This window comes from Malus domestica, chromosome 04, assembly GCF_042453785.1.
Source record: "Malus domestica chromosome 04, GDT2T_hap1".
In the NCBI taxonomy this organism is placed as follows: Eukaryota; Viridiplantae; Streptophyta; class Magnoliopsida; order Rosales; family Rosaceae; genus Malus; species Malus domestica.
This window is the reverse complement of record NC_091664.1, coordinates 15,870,349-15,885,868: the sequence shown is the minus strand read 5'-3', so window position 1 is coordinate 15,885,868 and position 15,520 is coordinate 15,870,349. Positions and strand designations below refer to the sequence as shown.

Here is a 15,520-nt window from a genome sequence, read left to right as displayed (position 1 = left end):
CAGGTTGAGGTAGTGTATAAAAACTTTTCCTTTGCTTTTAAGATCGCGTTCATATTCATAGGGTTAAATTGCATTTCTTACCTCTAGTTTCCATTTTTTTAATTTAATACAATGGCTCAGGAGTTCGTGCCAATGTCGTGCTATGCCAAAAAATCAAATAAAAAAGAATGAGCCCACCCCTGTGTAAACCTACAGAAATGTAGTGAGATAGAGAAGAGATTCAGAGAATTTAGAGAGAGAGAGAGAATGAAAACTCTTGTATATTTACTTTCTTAACAACAATACAAGTACACATATCAGTATATATATACTTCTCACTATCTCTAACAACTTAACTAACTAACTGCCTCTCTAATATTCATACACATGGTAAAATCTCAGCCACACAACCTATCTCTATCATCCTCCCTCAATCTTATGCCTCGAAGGTCCGAGCATAAGATTGGTACAATGAATACGAAACAAAGGAACACTGAGGCCTTTGGTGAAAATGTCAGCAAACTGCTCCTTTGAGGACACAAACTGCACCAGAAGCTTGTGTGTAGCTACTCTCTCCCGAACAAAATGGATATCAATTTCAATGTGTTTGGTGCGTTGATGTTGCACCGGATTAAAGGACAATGCGATAGCGGAAAGATTATCACAAAATAACACAGGAGGGGCAGAGATTGGAAGGTGAGGAAAGGCAAAAATTTGTTGAACCCAATCAAGCTCGGCGGCTGTAGAAGATAAGGCCCGATACTCAGCCTCAGTGGAGGACCTTGAGACAGTTTGTTGCTTCTTGGAAGACCAAGAAATGGGATTATTTCCTAAGAACACAACCTGGCCGGATGTAGAACGGCGATCATTGGGATCACCTGCCCAATCCGCATCACTAAAAGCATGTAATGCCAAATCTCCACGGGAATAAGAGATACCAACATCCATGGTTCCATGCAGATATCTCAAAATCCTTTTTACGGCAGTGAAATGGGATGCCATCGGACTCTGCATAAACTGAGACACTTGATGCACAGAAAAGGCAATGTCGGGCCTTGTGAATGTAAGATACTGCAGAGCGCCAACCACACTCCGATATAAGGTTGGATTAGAATAAGGGTCACCATCATCTTTTAACAACCTGTTGTAGGGGAGACAGGGTGTATCACATGCCTTGGATTCAATCATATCTGTCTTAACAAGCAACTCCTGAATATACTTTTGTTGTGACAAAAAGAGACCATTGGAAGTCTGAGAGATTTGAATCCCTAAGAAGAAGTGAAGAGGACCTAAGTCCTTGATATCGAACTCGGAGGTTAAAGCAGCAATCACTTGATGTATCTCAGTGGTGGCACTCCCTGTGATGATAATATCATCAACATATAACAATAATATCACAATGTGAGATCCAACAGTTTTCACAAATAAGGAAGAATCAGAGTAAGTAGTGCAAAATCCCAATTTAGGCAAAAAAGTAGTAAAGCGATCATTCCATGCCCGTGGGGCCTGCTTCAATCCATAGAGAGATTTGTGCAATTTGCACACCAAGGAAGGATTAGATGGATCCTCAAAGCCAGGTGGCTGAGCCATGTATACCTCCTCTTGAAGAATGCCATGTAAGAAGGCATTCTTGACATCAAGTTGGCGAAGAGACCACTTGAAGTGAGCAGCAAGTGCTAGAACAATTCGGACATTGGTGGGTTTAACAACAGGACTAAATGTGTCACTGTAATCAATACCAGGTTCTTGACTGAATCCTTTAGCAACCAACCTAGCCTTATGCCTTGCAATTGACCCATTTGAATGCCTCTTTATTTTGAAGACCCAGTTGCACCCTACTAGATTCTTATAAACTGGTAAGGGAACCAAACTCCATGTTCCTTGACCATGTAATGCGCTAATCTCTTCTTACATGGCTTGAAACCAAACTGAACTTTTAAGGGCTGATTTATATGTTGAAGGTTCACAGAAGGACAAATCCACATCCTTAGAAGCAGCAAGTGCAGAGAAAAACACCTTTTTCTTACTGATACCATTTTTACTCCGAGTCTGCATAGGATGGAGATTGAGAGGTGGTATGGAAGTAACCACCTGAAGTGTGTCAGGACTATGATCAAGTACCATAGGGCTATTGTTGTCAAAGACTGCACCAGTAATGGGCTGAGAAGGTTGCTTTGTGGTTGGTGATGGAGGAGGACTTGGAGAATTAGACAAAGAATGACTGGTATGAGGATCTGGAGGCATGATTGTGACAACATTTTGTGGTGTAACTATAGGAGGAGAAAGTGGAGTATCAAAAGGCAGAGAACATGATGATTTGGAATTGGTATGTGCCAATAAGTCTTTATAAGGAAAATCATGTTCACTGAACACAACATGTCTAGAAATAAAAAACCGGTGTTAAGAAACTGCATAACATATGAACCCCTTATACCTGGATGCATAACCCAAAAATATGCATTTTGTTGTTTTTGGTTGAAGTTTGGTTGTGTTATATGGTCTAAGAAGAGGGTAATAAGCACAGCCAAAGGTTCTTAAGTGTTGAAGCACTGGAACTGCACCATATAGGACTTCAAAGGGAGATTTATTGGATAAATTGGGTGTAGGCATCCGATTAATAAGATAGATGGATGTTTGACATGCAAAAGACCAAAACTTAGAGGGTAGGTAAGCTGTTTGAAGTAATGTGATTGCTGTTTCAATGACATGTCTATGTTTTCGTTCAGCCATGCCATTTTGTTCTGGAGTGTGAGGACAGGATTTTTGGTGTAAAATGCCTTTGTGTAGAAGAAATGACTGAAGGGGTTTACTTATGTACTCACCACCACCATCACTTTGCAATATTCATACTTTTGCAGAAAATTGAGTGAGAACATAAGCATAGAAACCAATAAAGGTAGCACAAATATCTGATTTATTTACCAAGGGAAATATCCAAGAGTACTTGGTACATTCATCAATAAAGGTAACATAGTACCTATATCTATCCACAGACACACAAGGTGCAGGACCCCAAAGATAACTATGCACCACTTCAAAAGGAATGACGGATTTATTGACACTTGGTGAAAAAGGAAGCTTGCAAAATTTACCTTCTAGACAGCTTTGACACATTACAGTACTAGAGGTTGTAGGGAATACAACATTGGATTTATGCAGCATGTGAGACACTACAGAATTAGACGGATGTCCTAGTCTATTATGCCAGGTGATGAGGTTAACAAACTGACCAAGAAGAGCTTTATTATGAACCAGACCTTGAGAAGCTAGAGGACAAACATTGGCGAGGGAAGAGATGGGGTATAGACCATTACTGCACAGTCCTTTGTAGAGGATCATCCCTGTGGCCTTGTCCTGGATCCAAAAATAGAAGGCATCAAAGATAAGCCAACAATTATTGTCTAAGCAGAGTTTGTGAACTGATAACAAATTCTGTGATACTTTAGGCACATATAAAACAGAATTCAACTTGATAGGATGTATGGAAGGCTTGATAACAGCGTTACCAATATGAGATACATGCAAACCTTCACTATTGGCGGTCTGAATAACCTCAGTAGTGGGATACGGAGAAGCCAGAGATAAGGTGGAGAGATCGGCAGTCATATGATTGGTTGCGCCAGAGTCCGTGATCCACACTTGGGAAGGAGATAAAGACGCATGTGACGGATTTGGTTGTGAAACCATAGTATGATAGGCATGTAATGGAACCTGGGATGGAGATTGTTGTCCAGGAAACGGTGACTGAGTCCTGTGTTGTGCATAAGCATCAACCGGAGAAAATTGATACCCTTGCTGTAAATGTGAAGACATTGGAGAGGAAGTCAAGTGAGCTCCACCACCAATATAATTGGGACCCTTCTCATTATAGAAGCAAAATCAGGTATTGTGATTGAACCTCCCACAAATTTGACATCGTGGCTTCTCAGGTGACGCAGAAGGAATAGGCTGCTGCGTATATGGAAACTGACCAAGTATACCAGGACTTGGAGTTTGAAGTACATGAGTTTGAGTAGGCATGTACTGTCTAGGGGAAAAACCTCTGGAGTGTTGATTAAATCGACCTTTGCCCTTGTTCTTATTGGCAGTGAACTGCTTGAAACCACCAGATACAAAACCGGATTGAGTTGGCCCTCACTGAGGTGAAGCATTAGCAACCATGGCTGTCATAAACGATGCATTAACAGAGGACTCGAGAATGGCTTCTTCAGCAAGCAACTGTGTCCGAAATTCTTTCAAAGATATGACACTTTCACGCCCCCTTATCACAGTCCGGAATGTATTGTACTCTGCTGGTAAGCCATTCAATGCAAGTATAACGATGTCTTCATCAAGAAATGAAACCCCAGCAGCAGAAAGATAATCTCTAGCTTCTTTTATCTTCTGTAAATACTGAGTAATAGAATCATAGCCCTTTCTAATTGTTTGCAGATTCGATTTCATCTGAAATATGCTAGTCTTTGAGACAGTGGAAAATTGTTCTTGTAATCAAATCCAGAGATCCCGTGAACTAGTGCTTCCAATAGCACAGGACATAGCCACCGAGCTCAACGACGCAGTAATTAATTGCATCAGGGCTTTATCATGCATCATCCAAACTAGATACTCATCATTAACAGAGGACGATGATGAATGAGATGAATTGTTACCAGATTCTCCAGATGGAGTTGTAAATCGAACAGGACAGGGATGCGAGCCATCAACAAACCCTAGGATTCCGTTACTTTCAAGCAGTAATTTCATTTGAAAATGCCAATTTAGATAATTCGAATCATCCAGTTTAACATTCACAGAAGTAGAGATCGAGGAAACCAATGCAGTTATTGGTGATTGAAGAAGCTGTAATTGAGAAGCAGTTACCATTGTTGCTATATGACGGCTGTAATTTGGCAGAAAAAATCACTGAGAACACACAACAAACACCTGGAGTGAACAAAGTGGAGAAGACGAAGTCGCAACCGGAATCACAGTTGCAGAGCCTTAGGGACGAAGAAAACCCTAGAGTAGAGAGCAGACGAAGTAAAACCGATCAAGAACCAGAAACAAGAAGCAAGAACACCAAGATCGATCGAAGTATCAGAGCGGCGGAAGACGAAGATCGAGATCAAGCGTGAGCTTTCATGGCGATTGATACCATGTAAACCTACAGAAATGTAGTGAGATAGAAAAGAGATTCAGAGAATTTAGAGAGAGAGAGAGAATGAAAACTCTTGTATATTTACTTTCTTAACAACAATACAAGTACACATATCAGTATTTATATACTTCTCACTATCTCTAACAACTTAACTAACTAACTGCCTTTCTAATATTCATACACATGGTAAAATCTCAACCACACAACCTATCTCTATCACCCTGCACCAAAATTTGCACCATCTCTTCAAACTTCTCCACCTTCCTTCTTCCTGCCACCCGCAACCTCCACCTCTTCCTCTAAGACCTCGGAATCCATAAGATCTCCGTCTTCACCATCTTCTCTTTATCAACGTCATCACCAATGCGTTCCCACCTTCCGTCACCCAGTTCTAAGAGCCGGTCGTCGACACCGTCATCATGCCTCTCCTCTAGTTCCTTCTTGACAACAATTCGTCATTTACAACCTTTATAAGATGTGCAGCAAGATCGATCCTGATCGAGTTACCCCCGTTTCAAGAGAACATATTGAGATTCCGGACTGGAACGTTTTTGACATGATGGTATGTAGATGCCATCATCAACGCCACGACACAACCTGACCCAATGACCAACTAGCTAGAAGATTGTGATGTGTTGGCCAACACCAAATTGATAATGTAACCTCATCTGAAGACGATGAAACACCATCAACCTCGTGAAGAAAGACATAGTAAGGAGATAATGATGTGAAAAAATTTGAACCAAAGTGGCTCTTTATTAATTAATTCAAATGATCCTGCAAGTCCTAAACAACTCCCCGCTTGGGGACACAAGTCAAGGGATACAATTCCATTATTGTCACATCAAATCCAGAGCTTATAGTCGTGCATAAAACAGTTAACACAAATTGAAATGTGTTGTGCTAGAAACAATCATAAGTCGATTGTGTCATTATTACAACTACATAAGTAAACGGTAAGGAAGGTCACCCTACTCTAAAGCTGAATCGCCTCATTACCAAGCCCACTTGTCAGCCCTGAAAGCTTCTTTACTCTCACTAAGTTCTGAGGGGTAGAAAAACAAAGTGTTAGTGGATCATAATCATTTATCTAGTCAAAATCGTTTCAAACTTACTAACTCCCATTTTCTAAAATGTATATAGTTTAAAACTACATAATAGTATCTATTATAATATATAGTTAAACAATAATAGAATCCAAGTCCAACAATTCATAACAATCAACCAACAATCACAACAAGACAATTAAAAAATCATACCCAAAATCAATCATTCAATCATACTAGCTTCTACCAATACAGTATAGCAAGCAAGTGAAATGGAATCTATTTGCCTTAGCTAGACTTACTAGCTCGTCTACCCTCTGTTAGAAATTTCATCATCTGCAAAGAATCTTATGGCCGTAACTAGCTATACAAAGTGCATGATGATGATTTGGTGAAAATAAATCACCTAAGTCATTGATTATATCTAAATATCATCATTATCAGTTCTTCTTTAAATCTCATCAAGACTAGTTCAATCATTTATTATCAAATCAATTTAATAAAAAACGTTGAGTTTTGAAGGGATCCACTCATAGGTAATCCAAGCGTACTTCCTTGTTAAGTTTCTTGCCTTTGTCTAAATTAACCCAACTTGTACCTGTGAATGTTTATCTTAGTTGAATAAGCATTTTCTAACATTTCGTTAATTCAACATCCAAAAGTACTATTTAGACATTAAATATGCATGAAAAGACGGTGCCACGAGATTCAGGACGTTGACTAATCCAAAGATAAGTGTTGGGTCCTGCATGCATCGCCATTGTCGGTCCGTGCCGTCACGTGCATGTTGGTCTCCCGTGGATGCGTTGCCTTTGCCATCAAATGTGTCGTTGTTGCCATCGAATGTGTTGTTGTACTCGCCACCATGGTTCGGTGAGTAAACCTCGCAGTAGCCATCACCGGAACTAGGCAACAATGTCGGAGAATTCAAACACTAGTACGAAAACATGTTTGCCTGACGGTAACTTGCGCGACGCAACAAATTTAGTCACGCAAAGTATGTTTGCGCGACGCTAAACACAAAACGTCATGCAAACGGTCTTTGCGCAACGGCACTTTGCGCGACGAAGGTGCACCTAAGTCGCACAAAATCGTTTTGCGTGACGCCAGTCTTCGTCGCTCAAAGTGCCGTTGCGCAAAGACCGTTTGTGCGTGCCAAACCAAGAATGTTTTTCCGCTTTTTTCCCAACTTTGCGTGACGTAGGTGCACCTATGTCGTGCAAAACAGTTTTGGGGAGTCAATCTATTGGTTTTTACTCAAGGCATTGTAAACTATGCCAAATTTTTTTATCTTGATCAAAATCATTTGACCCATAGGGAAATATGGAAGGTACCAAGGCAAGAACTCAATGATGTTGAACTATTAGCTTAATTGTTATGGAGTTATTTTCTGTTTCTGTTTTCAATTGGAACTTTAATTGTTGTGCTGCACAAACACAAACCTTGCAAATTATAATGTATATTTTTTTCTTCATTTAAAAGTTTGAAGTCTATACTCTCCCTATAAATATATTGGAGAAACCAAAAGCGGAACTGGAAAAGCAGAGAGTCACAAAACAAAGATAAATTGGTGATTCTCGTTTCAATCAACAACCACAAGTTTATTTTCGAAACATACAACGCAAATAAAAAAAATTCAAAGTTTGGAAGAATTGAAAAGAAAATCAGAGGGGTTAGGTTGGGATTTTGGATGTCATTTGGTTATTTAAAATATAACTTTGCGCGATGGACAACTGCGTTGCGTAATGTGTTTTTAATACTTTCATCAAGTATAACATACGATTTTGTGGTATCTACTTGTGTAAATATTTTAAATTGACGATTGAATCAGTTCGTTGTATTCATATAAGGTCAAAGAGTGTAGCTATGAAAAAATCATCAAAATCGAAGTTAAAATAACCGTTAAATCGTGATTATTCGTATATAACTGTCGAAAAGTTTTGTTCCGTTACTTGATCTCTGAGTGTTTGTTTTTTGCAATTTTTGGCGTATGCAATCTCGAAGTATATACAAACAAGTTTGACGGTTGGATCATTGAAATTAGTTTCGTACAATGTGTATCCCATCAAAACGATAGATTCCCTAACACTTAAAGTTTATTAATACTATCATCAAGTATAACATAAGATTTTCTGGTATCCACTTGTGTAAATATTTTAAATTGATGATCAAAGTAGTTCGTTGTATTCATATAGAGTCAAGGAGTATAGCTGTAAAAAATCATCAAAATCGGAGTTAAATAACCGTTAAATCGTGATTTTTCTTTTATAACCGTCGAAAAGTTTTGTCCGGTTACTTTATATCTGAATGTTTGTTTTTTTCATTTTTGGCGTATGCAATCTCGAAGTATATACAAACAAGTTTGATGGTTGGATCGTTGAAATTAGTTTCGTACAATGCGTATCCCATCAAAACAATAGATTCCCTAATAGTTAGAGTTTATTTATACTTTCATCAAGTATAACATAAGATTTTGTGGTATCCACTTGTGTAAATATTTTAAATTGACGATCGAATCAGTTCGTTGTATTCATATAGGGTTAAGGAGTGTAGCTGTAAAAAATATCAAAATTGGAGTTAAAATAACTGTTAAATCGTGATTATTCGTATATAACCGTCGAAAAGTTTTGTCCCGTTACTTGATCTCTGAATGTTTATTTTTTGCAATTTTTGGCGTATGCAATCTCGAAATATATACAAACAAGTTTGACGGTTGGATCGTTGAAACTAATTCCGTACAATGCGTTTCCCATCAAGTTCAATGGTATATATATTTACTAAGTAGATTTTAATTTATTTATTTTGTAATCATAAGCAAAGGGGGAAAAAAATAAATAAATAAACCTTGCATGACGTAGGTACACCTGCTTTTCTTTTGTGGTTCTTGCATTGCCTTTTTTTTCTTTTTTGCCCTTCTGCTTTTCTTTTATGGTTCTTGCATTGCCCTTTTTTTTTGTGATATCCACTTGTGTAAATATTTTAAATTGACGATTGAATTGTTCACTGTATTCATATAGGGTTAAAGAATGTAGCTGTAAAAAATCATTAAAATTGAAGTTAAAATAACCGTTAAATCATGATTTTTTGTTTATAGCCATCGAAAAGTTTTGTCCTGTTACTTGATCTATGAATGATTGTTTTTTGCGATTTTTGGCATATGCGATCTCGAAGCATATATAAACAACTTTGACAGTTGGATCGTTGAAACTAGTTTCGTACAATGTATATCTCATCAAAACAATAGATTCACAAATATTTACAGTTTATTTATACTTTCATTAAGTATAACATAAGATTTTGTGATATCCACTAGTGTAAATATTTTAAATTGACGATCGAATTAGTTCATTGTATTCATACATGATCAAGGAGTGTAGCTGTAAAAATTCATCAAAATCAGAGTTAATACTACTGTTAAATGGTGAATTTTCGTTTATAACCGTCGAAAAGGTTTGTCCTGTTACATAATCTCTGAATGTTTTTTTTTTGCGATTTTCGGTGTTTGAGATCTCGAAGCATTACAAACAAGTTTGATGGTTGGATCGTTGAAACTAGTTTTGTACAATCCGTATCCCATCAAAACAATAGATCCACTAACACTTGGAGTTTATTTATACTTTCATTATGTATAACATAAGATTTTGTGGTATCCACTTGTGTAAATATTTTAAATTGACGATCGAATTGGTTTATTGTATTCATATAGGATCAAGGAGTGTAACTGTAAAAAATCATCAAAATCAGAGTTAAAATAACCATTAAATCGTGATTTTTCGTTTATAACCGTCGAAAAAGTTTGTCTCGTTACTTGATATCTAAATGTTTATTTTTTGCGATTTTTGGCTATGCGATCTCGAAGCATATACAAACAAGTTTGACGATTGGATCGTTAAAACTAGTTTTGTACAATGCGTTTTCTATCAAAACGATAGATTCACTAACACTTAGAGTTTATTTATACTTTCCTTAAATATAACATAAGATTTTGTGGTATCCACTTGTGTAAATATTTTAAATTGACGATCAAATTAGTTCATTGTATTCATATAGGATCTAGGAGTGTAGTTGTAAAAAGTCATCAAAATCGGAGTTAAAACTACCGTTAAATTGTGTTTTTTCATTTATAACTGTAAAAAAGTTTTATCCTGTTACTTGATCTCTGCATGTTTGTTTTTTGTGATTTTTGGCGTATGCGATCTTGAAGCATATACAAACAAGTTTGACGGTTGGATCTTTGAAATTAGTTTCGTACAATGCGTTTCCCATCAAGTTTAATGGTATATATATATTTACTAAGTAGATTTTAATTTATTTATTTTGTACTCATAACACTTAAGAAATTGAATGATATATATGTAACAAAAATTATTGTGGGTTTTTGTTAGAAAAATATATTATTGTGGGGTTTATGTAAAAAAGATTGATTTTGAAAGGAGTAAAGTCACACTTTCAGTAATTTTTATAATAATTAAAAAAAAAAACCTTGCGGGCCGCCTTAATGTGGTCGTCGTGCAAAACCACTTTGCGCGATGTCAAATTGTATACCTCGCCAGTTGTGATAATTTTGGCAGTGCAATAGTGAAAAATAGGGTTTTTTTTTGTTTTGTTTTTTTTTTAATTTTCCAAGTTTGGAACCCAACTCTTTCTTTCTTGTAGACCTTTCTCTTCCCTCTCCCCGATCTCTCCCTCTCTCTTTCCTGTAAACCTCTCTCTCCTCTTCGCAAGCTTGAACCCCAAATCTTGAACCCATACTTGTCTTTCCTCTTCACAATCTCGAATCCAACCACCACCACTACTCTATCGGTTGTCTTTCTCCCTCTTGTTCTAAACGACTGGCAGCCACACGAATCAAGAAGCCGACGTGAATCAAGTCCCAAAATCAAGGTAAGGGTTTCTGATTTTCGATGGGTTTTTGTTATTTAGGGTTTAGGGTCAAATTGCATGTTGATTTCTGAGTGCTTTGTCGAAATCTGCAGATAAAATTTGGATCTGGTTTAGGGTCAAATTGCTTTTTTGGTGATGTGATTCGAGTTGATTGTCTAAAGTTTTTGCAATTTTGTTGATATGTATATGTGTTTTGTGTATGAACATGGAGGTGTTCTTGCTGGACTAGGGAGGAAGGAAGGTTTAGGTGATTGAGGAAAGTGAGATTTTATGCTTAATTGCTTGAATTTTGATGAGAAAACCTCGGATGTGGATTTTAATTTAAGTGAATCTTATCTGCAGGTTATTTGCTTAATTCGTATATTTTTTTGTATGAGTAAATTGGATATTTGGATGTGAATTGAGCATTGGATAGTGATCTGATATTGTCTTAAGTCGATCTTCGTGTGTACATGGAATTGAGCATTGGATTTTTACCGTGCAGGGGATTATCAGCAATAAACGTGAAAAGGAAATTTGAAGGCGACATCGGGGGCCTCTCTGAATTAAGATCCTTGTGAGTATGATTGTTCCTCATTTCGTACCATGTTTGCAGCATATTATGAACTGAACGACACACAACAAATTTGATGTCTAATTGTAAACATATGCATAAAACATATTTATTTTGCAGTGTCAGTTGTTTTGTTTAGCTAAATCTTGATTAGGGATGGAATTCTTTTTGTAACGAATCTGAAACGTTAACATTGCAGGGATCTTTCATTCAACAAAGGTCTCACCGATTCTCTCTCTCCACGATTAGGGGATCTGAGCAAGCTAAACATCCTGTAAGAACAATTTACCAAGAAATTTTTCACATCTGCACCTTTTGAACTTCATATATGCAACATGAGTTTTTATATCAGACAAGTATACAAGACTATTTTCATCGTTTAGGATCCTAGCTGGTTGCAGCTTCAGTACTCAAGCATCTTTGCCCACTTGACAAACTTAAGGCTGCCTTCACTATTGCTCTTCATTTGCTTATGTATTTGTGTTTTATCGATATGAACCATCTTTTGTTTCGTACTATTCAGGACCATCTCTAGATGCTTTCTTGTACTCGTTTATTTTTTGCTAAGAATCTGTTCTTATCAATCCCTCACCAGAAGTTACTATACTGTGGCCTAAGACTGTATAGATGTCGCAGTTGATCAATCGTCGTTGAAGTGTGACCAATGTGCCTCCCGTATTATCAGCATCTACTGCTCTAGCCATGAGTGCTCCATTGATTGGGGAGACGGGTTCGTGAGACTGGTGCCTCTTCTTCCAGATCGAACATAGCAAAGGTTGATGTATTGAAGGAGGAAGTGACAACCCTAAAGGGTCAGCTTGCGGTCCAGGACGAGGAGATGAGGGCCTATGTCGAGCAAGTGAGAGACCTTGTATGAGCCATACAGATGTCCGGCCTCCAAATCTCACTACTAACACCTGATCTTGCTACACCTTCGACCTCCGAACCACTTTGCCCTGTCAATACCCAGTAGCCTGATGTATCAAACCTAGAAGACTACTTGTAGTTTCTTCTTTTTTGTTCAGACATCTTATATGTACATTTTCATATATTTTATAATTAAATACTTTTCCTTGGTTAATGAATTATTGTTTAGAATTTAATTACAATATTTATTAAAATTAAATTAATAATATTTTTGACCAAAACAAAAAAAAAAGGGTTTGCGTGATGAAGAAGAAACCTATGTTGCGCAAAGTGGCTTAGGTGGCTTTGCACGACGTAGGGATGTGCGTCACGCAAAGCCTCTTTGAGCGACGCGTGTTTCATCTTCGTCGTGCAAATCCTTCTGTCACTGCCTTGGCGCAATGGTTAGCATGTGATGAAAGTTCGTTGGGCTAATTTTTGCATGACATATTTTGACTTTGCGCGACGCACCTGGGTCGCGCAAAGTGTTTTTTGTACTAGTGAAAGGAAAGTGACGAAATATATATTTTTCTTTGGGAGATTCTATTAAAGTTAACGGATCCGTTGTGGTTAACGGATTCGTCGTTGTCGCTGCCACCGACGGAAACGTCGCCAGAAAACTGCAGAAAGCCCATAGATCATCACAAAGCTTCGTTCAGCTCGAATTTGACTAAATTTCAATCCAAACACACTCAAAATCCCACAAGAGGTTCAGAAAGCTCACCCCCAAACTCGGTTTAGGATGAATGGAAGTCGAATCCATCTCAGATTCTTTTGCTCGAGCTTGCTCCTCGGAAACTGGAAACACGAAACAATGCATGCAGAGGTTAAAACATCACATATTTAATCCGAAACTTCAGGAATTTAGTTGAACAACTCACCAGAGCTCAATCCGCGAAGGATTAGATCAGTTTTAGGCTCAGACTCGACGGAACTAGGCCGGAGTCCGCGCCTATTTTGGAAAACAAAGCAGATGTGACACAAACGTTAGAACCTCGAATTTCAGATCGAATCTAGCATGCAGAGTAGAGAAATATACTTGAAGTTATCTTGAGTAATTCCCAAACTAAATCGAGCTTGAACTCGACAAGTTTTCACTCGGAGTTCATCGGAAAATTGCATTAAGAGTGACAGCTCAAGTTCTCCACCTTTCCGAGCTTGATTTTCACATGCAAGACCACCACAAGGATCCTCAGGCCATGGTGACTCTAATTCCAATTGTTTTGTGATGGACTTTGGACATAATTCATGTACATGGTGGTGGTTGGTCACGACGTGTTTAGAGAGAGAGTGAGAGAATCACGAGTTAGAGGGAGAGTTGCAGAAATAAGTGAGAAAGAGGGAACGGAGTGGGGTTACCATTTTGCCCTCGATTTACCTAAATTTGTAACTCAACTCTTGTAACTCCAACTTTGATTTCGTTTTCACCCATGCACTCGTGAGTATGAAAAATAATTTAATAAAATAGCAAACATGAGAAATTGAAATTTAGTCCAGGGCTCCATAATTATTCAAGACACCCAAATAGGGTCATTTTGGTCATTTCATGTCCTTCAAGAATAAAATACATTAATTTAAGGTACGGGTTATAACACACCATGGCTGTAGTAGGATACAAGAATATTTCGGTGATCAAGACAAAGATTGGGTGTTCCAGCTTCACCACCAACTTAGTTTCTACCTGATCTGTTGAAACGCACTAAAAAAAGGACGCCTATATGACCTACTTGTTGCGAGTTATATATTATAGTTAAAGTGTAAATAGTAGTTTATTGTCCCACATTGGTGAAGTACATATGTAATACCAATTGTAACTCATATATATACTCAATTTTGGAGATTAATGAATACATAAGAAATTCCCAAATATTGTCATATATATTTTTGGTATTTACCATGTTTAGTTTAATATGGCATCAGAGCAGTTTTCTTTTGGTGACCTGTGTGCTTTAATTTTGTGCCCACTTTTTTAGTGATTTCCTTTGTTCAAAAAAAAAAAAAAGTGAATAGGGTTGCGCTACAGTACATTGCTCTGCTACAGTGTCATGAATAGTGATTGCTACAGTGTTCTGGTAAATTGTCTTCATTCCGCTGCGTATCTTTTCTGCCTTTATTGTTCGTGATTTTGTTCAATGGCTCAATATAATCATAGTATTATTATGCATCTTGGTGGAACAAATAAATGGATAATTGATACTAGGGCCACTGATCATGTGACTAGTGACCCTAGAGTGTTTGATGAGTTATGTGACTATGTTCGTGATTCGTAAATTACTAGTGCAAATGGAGCACCTTCCCCTGTGAAGGGTGAAAGCACTATCTCTCTGACTCCAACCTTATCACTGGTCTGTGCTTTACTTGCTCCTGATGTTAAGTGCAATCTTTTGTTGGTAGGAAAACTTATTGATACCTTATATTGTTCTGCTCACTTCTACCCTACGTGTTGTTATTTTCAAGACATTCAAACTTAGAAGATAATTGGTCGTGGTAAAAGAATAGGGGGTTTGTACATCTTGACTATGGAGGATACTGTTGTTTCCAGTTCAAATAATCATCAAGTTTTAAGTGCTAAAGTGGATGACAGACATCAAATTTGGTTGTGGCATCGACAATTGGGACATCCATCATTTAGTTATATGAAGCATCTATTTCCTTCTTTGTTTTGCACTTGTAGTGATTCAAAGTTCAAGTGTGAAACATGTGTCATGGCTAAGAGTCATCGTGCTTCCTTTCCCGTAAGTGATTCTAAAGCTATTTTGCCATTTGATTTAATACATTCTGATGTGTGGGGTCCGGCGAAAGTTACTTCTAATGGATCCATTGTTTTGTTACTTTTATTGATGATTGTACTCGGTTAACTTGGGTGTTCTTGATGAAGAATAAAAGTGATGTTCCATTACTTCTTCAAGAATTTTATGCAATGGTGTCTACTCAGTTTCAGACCAAAGTTAAGGTCTTCACGTCTGATAACGGAGGAGAATATGTGAATCACACTTTGGCATGCTTTTTTCGTGA

General features: G+C 37.6%; 1 long non-coding RNA gene across 1 annotated transcript; it reads left to right on the top strand.

Annotated features, from left to right (window-relative positions):
* Window positions 1–10,867: 10,867 nt before the first annotated feature.
* LOC139195155 (uncharacterized) lies at window positions 10,868–12,680 on the top strand. Its single transcript, XR_011579788.1, has 3 exons — window positions 10,868–11,046; window positions 11,531–11,602; window positions 11,799–12,680. It is a non-coding gene; the product is annotated as an uncharacterized lncRNA (long non-coding RNA).
* The last annotated feature ends 2,840 nt before the right edge of the window (window positions 12,681–15,520 follow it).